Source organism: Salvia hispanica, chromosome 4, assembly GCF_023119035.1.
Source record: "Salvia hispanica cultivar TCC Black 2014 chromosome 4, UniMelb_Shisp_WGS_1.0, whole genome shotgun sequence".
Taxonomy (NCBI): Eukaryota; Viridiplantae; Streptophyta; class Magnoliopsida; order Lamiales; family Lamiaceae; genus Salvia; species Salvia hispanica.
The window spans coordinates 26907728-26917934 of record NC_062968.1 but is presented as its reverse complement, the minus strand read 5'-3'; the positions used below and the strand labels follow the sequence as shown (position 1 = coordinate 26917934).

Here is a 10207-nt window from a genome sequence, read left to right as displayed (position 1 = left end):
GAGCCTATATATATATATATACACACTAGGTAAATATATGTTGTGTGTGGAACTAATTATATACTATGGCAAGAGTACAAATAAAGATAATGCATAAATAAAAGAAAATCCTTACTAGTGACACGTGTAGCTGAAACGTGTCTCATACTTGCTTCATTTGATGCTTAGTGTATTTTAAGATAAGGTTTAAATACTATAGTGTTGGACATAAGAACAAAAATAAAACAAAGGGTGAACTTCTTCAAAAAAGAAAATAAATAAAAATAGTCGGATATCATCTTTCTTGAAGGTAATACTTATTCAAATTTTTATTTAGCCTCATACACATGCTTTTTTATTTGGAAGTAATACGAGTACTTTGGAAATTACTTGTTTTCCAAATATATACACCTAATTAATTTGTTTTTTTTAAGATAATATATTTATCGGAATTTATCTGCATAAGTTCTTATAACATGTATGCATAGAAGCAATAAGAATTTGTAGCATGTAATAATTTTTATAAGTTCATGAGATATCAAATATTCTTTTTTTTTCATAAATAGATGTATATGTTAGTATAGGTTTTTGCAGCAGGCATGCAGATATATATATGTACATATGCATAGATTTGAGATAGTAAGTTAACTAATTATATATATATATATATATAGACACGTATGTCATAGAATATATATAATTAGATTATCTCTTAAGATCCGTACTGTAATATTTAACTACAGGTATGTGTATAAATATAGGAGACCATTTCCAATTTTAATTAAAGTAGATAACATACAAAAAGTTGTAATAATTTAATTGTGCATGTATTATATAGGACCAAGGGCTATAGATCGAGAAACGGGAACAAGTACTCTACCAGATTATCTATCTTAATCAGGTGTGTATAAATCACACTTTTAATTTTACATGTCTTATATGTTTCTTTGCTAGGTATTTATATGAAGTGAATAATTGGACTATATGATGTGACCCTGATATGATTATGTGTTATTTGATATCAATGGTAGAATATGATAGAAATATGTAATTGATGCAATTGATATGTTTTCCACATGGATTTGGAATTATTTGAATCATTGGATTAAAAAGGATCTGTGACAGTCATTCTCTGAGTCTGATATCAATGGCAATGGACCTACGGGTCATATATATATACAATGGCAATGGACCTTCGGGTCATATATATGTATACAATGGCAATGGGACCTCCGGGTCATACTATACAATAGCAATGGACCTTCGGGTCATATATATATGTACAAAGGCAATGGGACCTTCGGGTCATATACAATGGAATCCCGGGCAGATACCAGGCTTGATTTGTCACAGAATAATAAGCTGAACAAAGTGGCATCTGCATATGCATATGAATTTGTTTTATTATTCATTGGTTATTGCTATATATATATTGGTAGAGAATATGAGTGATATTTTGGGATATGGAATTAAAGGGAAGATTTATATACACTGAGTTGTGGCTCATATAAACCACTAATATTTTTCAGGAATAAGATATCAGTGAAGTTTTTGGTTGACGTGGGTCGTAGGAACTGCACGTGTTATCAGGTTCGGCGGCTGACGCGTTTTGACAACCTTCTCCTCCTCCTCATCATTTTTGCATGTAGATAAATGTGTAGTATATAGAGTGGTGAGAGGGTCCCACTACGGTTTAGAATGTTTTGAAATATGTACTTGATAAATGTTGGTATTCGAAATTATATAATGTGTGTTTTATTTGCTTGACATGTGGATTGTTTATTTTAAATTTTGAATTTATTTATAGTAAGTGTATAAGTCATAAGGGTTGAGCTGTGACACTCAATATCTTGAAGTACCCGTTGTAGCCCCAATCGACACCATAGGAGTTTTGTCAAATGTAATATTTGTCAAAACCATCTTCACCATAACCAACAATGGTTATGGCATGAGTGGCTTTGTAGGGCGAACTACTTGTATCTTTCAAAACATCCTATCAGTTTAAAATTTTAGAATTAGTAATCAAATACTCCCTCCGTCCCAAGCAAGATGACCCCTTTCTTGGGCGGCACGGGATTTTATGCAAATTTATTTTGTGTGTTGAGAGGAGAGAGTAAAGTAAGAGAGGGAGAATAAATTAGAGATAAAGGTGTTTCCATTTAAGTAATGGGTCATCTTAGTTGGGACAAACTAAAAAGGAAAGTGGGCCATCTTCAATGGGACGGAGGGAATACTATAAAATAAATATTGAAGTAAAGAATTTATAGTGTCATACCCCATTTCTACACTCTACGAATGAGTCTGTGACCCAAATACAACTGGTAACTGGTTGTCTGCGCAAAGTTTCTTCAATTTCGTAGTCGGATCTCAGCTCTCTATAGCCAGTTACCAGTTGTATTTGGGTCACAGACTCATTCGTAGAGTGTAGAAATGGGGTATGACACTGTAAATTCTTTACTTCAATATTTTTAACTAAAATTTTTTTAGAACTCCAAAATAAACTTCTGACACGTCTATCAAAATCCACGCACAAACCAAACTCATGCGATCTATTTACTGTAAAATCATTGCTTTTTCACACTTTTAGGAAAGTTCCAATTCTTATAATTCATTTTTAACATATTTTTTCAAAAACAAGGACACAACATTTGACAGATCTGAAAGGTATGCACATATCTGAATCATTACCTTATTATCATCCATGGCCAAGGAGAACATCGTAGCTCTCTTCGCGCAAACAATCGAATCCGAGGCTAGACTGCCACGCCATATCAACAGCAAATCCAAAGCGCACCGATTACTCCGATCAGCTTAGAAGAAATTAAGCAGATGTCGACCGAGAACCAGCTCAATTCATTGACGAACATCGCATATATGAATGAAGATTATGATGATATGAAGATTAGAAATAAAAGAACCGTGTCAGTTTTATGCTCATTTGCATTAACTATTTACCAATGTCACAACACAATTATTAAAAAAAATTCAACCACCGTAGCACACAAGGAAATTGATGCATTCAACCTCATATTAAAGTAACTTACCTCAATAAAATAAATTGAAGAATCCAAATACTAAACTGAAATCAATTTTTTCGATTTGAAGTTGAATGCATTTATTTTTCCTTGAGTCGACAAAATATAGACTGCAAGGGCACATATCAACAGTTATGTTTCCACAAGAGAGTTACGCATGCTCTGCTAATTATATACTCCACATTTCAAAAAATCAGTTGCACATTCAAAAAATGCATAGAACTATTTTAGAATTTTTTTTAAAAAAAACTAGCCCAGTTTGAGAATTTTGACTCTCTCAAAAAGCATCATAATTGTGAATGTATTTTTTATAACATGACAGCTAAAATTGAATTTTATTTTCATCATAGATTTGAAAGTACAATCACCTCATTTAGAGACTGAAGACTCAAATTTCTAACATAGCCAGAAACTTCATATGAATGAAAAATGTATGGCTCACTTCGAAGAGATGCTATCATCGAATAAATAATAAGATCAAGCGTAATAAAAAAAAAGTTGTGTGTGCTCACATATATATATAGTGGCATAATAATAATAATACTAATAATAATAATAATAATAATAATAATAATAATAATAATAATAATAATAATAATAAATTACTTTAATTATAGTAGTAATCATATTTACTAATACATTATGCATTATTGTTATTAGTATGTCATCAATTAGTTAATTATTAAGTAAATATTAATGTAATTATTAAAATTATGAATCATATTCGTACAATTGGTGACAGATCCAGAAATATAAATTAGCTGGTATTAGAGTATAAAAAGAAAAATTATATTACTATAATTTTATATATACGATATTTATAATATTTACTACACACAAATAACAACTAAATTTTTTTGAATATTTCGTCATTCTCAAAATTTTATATAAAAAATAAAAAAAATATTTTATATATAAGATATTTGTAATATTTACTACACATCAAATAATAACTGTAATAAAATAAAATTGAATATGTCATTCTCAAATGAGGGCTTATAGCTTCGTACCGTCGGTAGTCGATAACCCTATTACTGGCTTAATGCAATCTTTGTTTTATGTTTTTATTCTGTTAAGAATATTAGTAGTGTTAAGTATATTATGTATTCTGTCCCACATCGGAGATGTGATATAGCCTAGCTTAGTCTCTTAACACATCAGAGACTACACTACTAATATTCTTAACACTCCCCCTCAAGCTGGAACATCTATACCAATCATGTCGAGCTTGGTACAAAGTTCTCATAAATGTTTTCCCTCAACAATGTAATGTAGACACCGGTAGCAATAGCAGTAGTAGTTGAAACTATAGCAGAAGTCACAACTATAGAGCAGTAGCAGATGCAACTGTAGGGCAGCAATAGCAACTGTAGCAGAAGTGGCAGATGCAGGGTAGTAGTTACAGCTGTAGCAGAGTAGCAGCTGCAGGGCAGTAGTAGTAGACATGATAAAATATCATGGAGCAAACTCTAAACTAATCAGCCAGAGTTTCCATAACCCTAATTTGGGCAGAGCGTCGGTTGGACAAAGTAAACCATCAGTAGCGGAAACCCTAATTTTGGCAGAGAAGAGCAGCTGTGCAATAAGGCAGAGTAGTAGTAGTAGTAGACATGATAAAATATCATGGAGCAAACTCTAAACTAATAAGTCAGAGTTGTCGTAACCCTAATTTGGGCAGAGCGTCGGTTGGACAAAGTAAACCATCAGTAGCGGAAACCCTAATTTTGGCAGAGAAGAGCAGCTGTACAATAAGGCAGAGTAGTAGTAGTAGAAACCCAAATTGGGCAGAGTAGAGCAGCAAGAGAAGCTGTGCAATAAGGCAGAGTAATAGTAGAAACCCAAATTTGGGCAGAGTAGAGCAGCAACACCGTAAACCCCAGTTTGGGCAGAGTAGCGCAGTAGAGCAGAACAAAAAATAATTCGGGTAGAGTGACGGAAGAGCAGAGTGGGGATAGTAGAGCGGGCAGCAGCAAGAACCCTAATTTCTTTAAACCCTAATTTTCTAGAGACGGATTCGAACCCGCTCTGATACCATGTAGAACAGTAAATTATAGATATATGGAGAGAAGTATACAGACATAGTAGAGAATAGTCGTAGGTGTAGGTGTATTTCATTAGTCAACATAGGCCACATATATATAGTACAAGAGACTAAGCTAGTCTATGCCACATCTCCGATGTGGGATAGAATACATAATATACTTAACACTACTAATATTCTTAACATATTCTATATGTGTAATTTTTAAATTGTGGAATAACTATAAATTTAGAACGGTAGAGTAGTGTTTTTATTAAAAATTTAAATATAAATTATTATTAATTAATCTTATTAAGATAATTTTAATGTAATTATGGAGTATATTATTAAATATAATTATAAAAATATTAATAATTGTTATTATTGTTGAGTACTACTAGTATTATTAGTGAATGCACACTAGATCAAGGGGTACACTGCCGTTTAATCAGCTCACATGTCATAGAAGAGTACCGAGAGGTCTAGAAGTAGAGAATTATCCGGGTTATTAAAGTCCAGTCAAATAGAATCTCATTTTTATTTCAAGTTCAGAAAGTTTGAGTGAGACAAAACTAGAAGCAGAATCAATGGTCGAGAATGAGTACAATGATGCCCCACCACCTGTGGGAAGGTTCGGAGATATCCTTAGATCGGGAGTTGAACACCTGGGGGGAGTTTGCCTATGCAAATGACAATGCCAACATTCCACCACACAATATTAGTTTGGTGAATGGAGGAAATGTCTTTCACGGTCGTGATGATGAAGATCCAATGAGTCATTTGAATGTCTTCTATGAGTTGACAAATTCTCACAGACCTCCAAATGTGGAGCACCATCGGATCAAGAGGACTTTATTCCCTTTTTCATTGAGAGAAAGCAAGGGAAAGGTATGATTCATTACCGGGCTACAACATTGCAACATTTGAAGAGTTGAAGTCGAAGTTTCTCTTGGAGTACAATTCCCCAATGAAGATTGAAAAGTTGAGAGAGGAAATTACTTCATTCCGGCATAAATTTGATGAGTCATTTGCCGAAGCTTGGAAGAGACTTACATACTTGCCCAAGTCATGGTCTAGCTTTGGGGCATGATCTTTTGAAGTTCTACAAGGGACTTAATCATGAAGGCACATGGTTAGTGACTGCAGGGTCAAATGGGAACTTGGACGATTTGACTCATGATGAAGTGAGAACGCTATTTCAAAGATTAGTGAACAATAAGAGGAACTGGCATAATCCAAGATATGTAGCCGCGGGAGATACATTTGGTGCTACCAAGGAAGCTGAAAGAGTGACAGCAATAGAGACTCAAGCTGATTTTCGTACTCAAATGTCTTCAATGACAAAAGTCGTCAAGTCCTTGCAATTGACTCCTCAATCCCAAGCTGCGCTGTGATGAAGTGTGGAGTATGCCAAGGAGGGCATTATACACATCAATGTCCAAGTTTGCAAGGAGCTCGTGTGGAAGATGCGAATTATATTGGAGATAATCGCCAAGGCTACAATCAAGGGCCTCAATACAATCAGCAGAATTGAAGACCCCAGCAAGAATATTGGAATCAAGCTGGTCCTAGCAACACTACATATAATTAATGGAGGAGCAATGCCCAACCTCCGAGATTTGCTATGTGCATACAGAGAGAAGGGGCTTTTTGCACTTATATAGATAAATTTTGGTGTGGCGTCAATTTTATTATAAATTTGATAAAGTATAAAAAATGTTATGTTAATATTAATAGATAATGTTAGACTTGCTATTAATAGTATTAAGTTAAAAAATGGCTAGTTTTGATGGACAAACTGAAAGAGTTAGTATATCCTATTTTCGAATGTCTGTAATATACTACTCCCTCCGTCCCATAAAAGATGTCACACTTGTGGGATGGCATGGGATTTTAGGAGGTTTTGTTTTGTGTATTAGGTGGAAAGAGAAAATAGTAATATTTATATTAATGTGAGAGAGAACTTTTTCCAAAAAAGGAAATGTGACATCTTTTGTGGGACAAACTAAAAAGGAAAGTGTGACATCTTTTGTGCGACGGAGGGAACAGAGGGAGTACTTAAATACGTAGTTATTAAAATATTATTTGTCACGCCCGCATTTTTAAATAATAGAAAGCACGGTTGAATCGCGACTATTGGGGGATTAAAGAAGCAGGGAAGAAATAGGGGAAACAATCAACGGCTCGAAACATATGTCAACCTTGGAAAATCATCAATTTAAATCTGAGTGTCCAATCTCAATAGTTCAACAACTAAAAGAAACAATATTCAACAATATCCAAAGATAAATGAAACAACATTCAGCGGAAGCATTCGAGAGTAGAATACTATTATATATGAAGACATAATATATTCAGAAAATTTTATTTACTATCTTCTTCATTTTCATGCTCAACACCCACCACGCTCGTGGCTCAACTTGCACATAAGGAAAACACATGCAGAGCTGAGTACTTGATACACTCAGTGGACTCATGCCGAAAATATTTTCAATAAAAATATTTATCATGTCATTAACGAGTGACCTCGAGATTTTAACTCTAAAAGGGCCCAAGTCACTAAAACATCTCACCAACATCGCCATCATCATCAACCTCAACATCACCAACATCACCATCATCATCAACCTCAACATCACCAACATCACCATACCATATCTGAACATACATGACAAGGAATGTGAGTCACTAGACCGGCCAACTCAGAGAGATAGCGCACGATCTACGTGGTGTATACTAGCCTGAGTAGGGACTCACTCCCTAGTCAGACCCGAATTCGATTAACCATACATGACAAAAGCCACTTCAGATAGGTCCAATAGCAACACAAAAACATGGCATGACAATCATATTTCACATCATTTGAAAAGTAAATATACTTAGGACATAGTCCTTATTCAAAAAGAAAGTTCACCTCGTTCTCTTAAATTCTCAGGAGTCTACGAGTTTGAGGTGCTTCAACTCGGTAGGAGGAAAGTCGTTTCATCTTTGGGGACGTTGCGCCAATCCGTGAGCACTAGCCGGGGCGTATCTCGTCTTGCGGAGAGAGGGTTACCTCGACTCGACTTGAAGAAGACAATAGTTTGCGTCTTGTTCTCTTATTGTATTTCTTTTGTTTTATTTACCTTCTAGTTTTTTGGTTCTTTTGTAATAGCAAGAGTTGCCCGTGTAAAGGCTACACTATTTCCAACAATCGCAAGACGAGATAGTGTACTCTTGCCATCATCATGTCGACCGAAGCTGGAGGAAACATAAAATTCAAAGCTGGAATGAAGCAACAAACAGACGCAATGTCGATGCGCAATGAAGTGGTTAATTTCTTGAGATCCATTCTCTTGAGAATTGTGTTTATCGTTTGTCATTTGACAAGCAAGACCAGTTTTGACTTGGTAGTAATAATGCATGTGGTGTTGAATATACCAATGCACATATGGTTCAAGATAATTGTGTACTTATTGATGGAGACAATATTGTGCAAATTATTTGAACGTGTTGTTATAAACAACAAAGATCACGAGGTGGTCGCAATGGTCTCCGACGTGAACCATGGTAATAATCCAAATGAATGGTTTGTTGATACGGGTGCCACATGTCATGTGTGCTCCGAGAGAAGCGTTTTTTCTACTTACAAATCTGTTGGAGGTAGAAAAGTACGCATGGGAAACCAAGCCTCTTCTGAGGTGGTTGGTGTGGGTAACGTGTTCCTAAAATTAGGATCTGGAAAGGTTCTTACCCTTAAGGATGTGCTGCATGTCCCAGACATCCGAAATAATTTGGTGTCAGGCTCACTTCTAGTAAATCATGGATTTTCACTAGAATTTGAGTGTGAAAAGGTTATATTAACCAAGTATGGAAAGTTCATAGGTGAAGGTCACCTAGTGAATGGGCTTTTTGAGCTGAATGTTATGGTCATTCACCGTGGAAAAGCAATAAGCAATAAGGAAGATGGCACATCTTCTTATTTGCTTGAGTGCTCTGATTTATGGCATAAAAGATTGGGACATGTAAATCTAAATGCTATAAAAAGATTAGTAAATCTTAATTTACTAAAAGTTGATGAGTTTAATTCACAAAAGAAATGTGAAGTCTGTGTTGAAGCAAAAATGACCAAGCTGCCGTTCCGCTCGGTAGAACGGAGCACAAAACCTCTAGAATTGATCCATACAGATATATGTGATTTAAAATTTGTGCAAACTAGAGGTGGTAAAAAGTATTTCATCACATTCATTGATGATTGCACGAGGTATTGTTACATTTACTTATTAAGAAGTAAAGATGAGGCAATTGAAGCGTTTAAAGACTTCAAAAATGAAGCCGAAAATCAACTTAATTGTCGAATTAAGTGTGTTCGGAGTGATAGAGGTGGTGAATATGTGGCGCCGTTTGCAGAATTATGTCATGCAAGTGGTATAATTCACCAAACCACGGCTCCATATTCTCCTCAGTCGAATGGTGTTGCTGAACGCAAAAATCGAACACTGAAAGAGATGATGAATGCTCTGTTGATTAATTCAGGATTACCCCAGAACATGTGGGGGGAAGCTTTGCTAACCGCAAATTACATCTTAAATAAGATTCCACTCAAAAATAGGGATGTGACTCCTTATGAATTGTGGAAGGGAAAGAAACCTTCATATACATACCTCAAAGTGTGGGGGTGTTTAGCAAAGGTACAAGTGCCGCCTCCAAAACAAGTTGCAATTGGCCCTAAAACAGTCGATTGTATCTTTATTGGATATGCATTGAACAGTAGCGCATGTCGCTTCTTAGTTCATAAGTCAGCTATACCTGATGTAGCTGAAGGAACAGTAATTGAGTCAAGGAATGTTGTATTCTTTGAGAATGTGTTTCCTTGCAAGAAGCAAGATGATCATTCTAGTGAAAGAATGATGGATGAAACCACTAGTTCTAATTCTCCAAAAGTGACGAGGACAAGTCCCGAGGATGTAGAACCAAGACGTGGTAAAAGAGTTAGAGTTGCTAAGACTTTTGGTCCAGACTTCATAACTTTTATGTTGGATGGTGAACCAAAGTCACTATCAGAAGCATTGTCTGGCCCAGACGCAGTGTGGTGGCTAGAAGCTATCAACAGTGAAATGGAATCCATTATGCTAAATAACACATGGGTGTTAGTAGACTTGCCGGAAGGCTGCAAGGCCTTAGGATGCAAGTG

The 10207-nt window shown here is 35.4% G+C and overlaps 1 long non-coding RNA gene across 1 annotated transcript; it reads left to right on the top strand.

Moving 5' to 3' along the window:
• Window positions 1-206: 206 nt before the first annotated feature.
• Window positions 207-1670, top strand: LOC125185376. The gene is made up of 3 exons (XR_007170119.1): window positions 207-289; window positions 818-880; window positions 1509-1670. It is a non-coding gene; the product is annotated as an uncharacterized LOC125185376 (long non-coding RNA).
• Window positions 1671-10207: the final 8537 nt, after the last annotated feature.